Below are 1,000 nucleotides of genomic sequence, written 5' to 3'. Positions count from 1 at the left end.
GCAGGAGGCATCGCCCTGCCCCGTCAGTGAGAGCCTTTCAGCCTCCCCAGGGCAGGAGGTGGAGGATCCCTGTCCCACCACCAGCAGCTCGGCCCGCTCCCCATGGGACAGCAGCAGTGCCTGGGACTCGGGCAGCAGCGAGGCCGATGGGCGCTGCAGCTTTGTTCCAGGTGAGGAGTCAGGCTGGGCTCAGGGAGAGGTGAGGGCGGGGCTGTGAACACCCTGGGCCCAGGCCCTTGATCAGTGCTATGGGGGTGGGTCCCCAGCCCAGGGGTCTGGCCTGAGCCACATGAACCCCACTGACACTAGATGCTGCCACTTTGGTCCTTGGTGCTCCAGTTCGGGGGAGGCACCTCTCAGGGAGTCCAGGACAGTCTGGGGGGGTCTCTTTGCTATGGGCTCCTGAAGGAGTTGGCTTTGGGGAGAGGCTCACTCCCAGGATCAGATACAGAGGGGCAGCAGGGTCCAGGGAACAGGTGCTATTCCTGCCCTGCCACTGTCTGTCTGAGAAACTTTGGCCCTGTCATTCCCTGGCTCGGTGCCTCAGTTTCCCTTCTTGCCAGCCTGTGCCTATTTCACTGCAGTTTCACCTGCCTGTTGGTGCCAGTCCCATCCCCGCACTGCACAGTCTAATACCGGCTCCTCTCTCTTGCCAGCACCATGACGCCTGCCCTGGAGCCAGAGCTGGAGACCCACCTCCTCTGAGCTGCCCTGCACGCCGTCTTCACCCTGGGCATGGAGAAGAAGACCGCCCAAGTGCAGGTAGATCATGCTAAAGTCATGGATAGATGAGCCAGCTGTCATCCTGCCATGAATCCTTGCTAATTGCCTGCAGTGGGATGTGAATGAGAGAGGCCAGGATATGTGTTTGGGGTCTCACCAGTGCTTCCCAGAGACCCCACTTCCCATCCTGTGGCAGATGTAGCCCCAGTTTCCCTAACTCTGAGCCATGGCTCTCCCTTGCTTTCAGGATCTGCCTAGGGTCTTGCCAGACCTCCTG

The 1,000-nt window shown here is 60.7% G+C and overlaps 1 long non-coding RNA gene across 1 annotated transcript; it reads left to right on the top strand.

Annotated features, from left to right (window-relative positions):
- Positions 1 to 14: 14 nt before the first annotated feature.
- Positions 15 to 1,000, top strand: LOC135980731 (uncharacterized). The gene is made up of 3 exons (XR_010597636.1): positions 15 to 170; positions 657 to 762; positions 971 to 1,000. It is a non-coding gene; the product is annotated as an uncharacterized LOC135980731 (long non-coding RNA).

This window comes from Chrysemys picta, unplaced genomic scaffold, assembly GCF_011386835.1.
Source record: "Chrysemys picta bellii isolate R12L10 unplaced genomic scaffold, ASM1138683v2 scaf8153, whole genome shotgun sequence".
In the NCBI taxonomy this organism is placed as follows: Eukaryota; Metazoa; Chordata; order Testudines; family Emydidae; genus Chrysemys; species Chrysemys picta.
The sequence above is the reverse complement of the archived record's forward strand: the minus strand, read 5'-3'. Positions and strand labels throughout refer to the sequence as shown.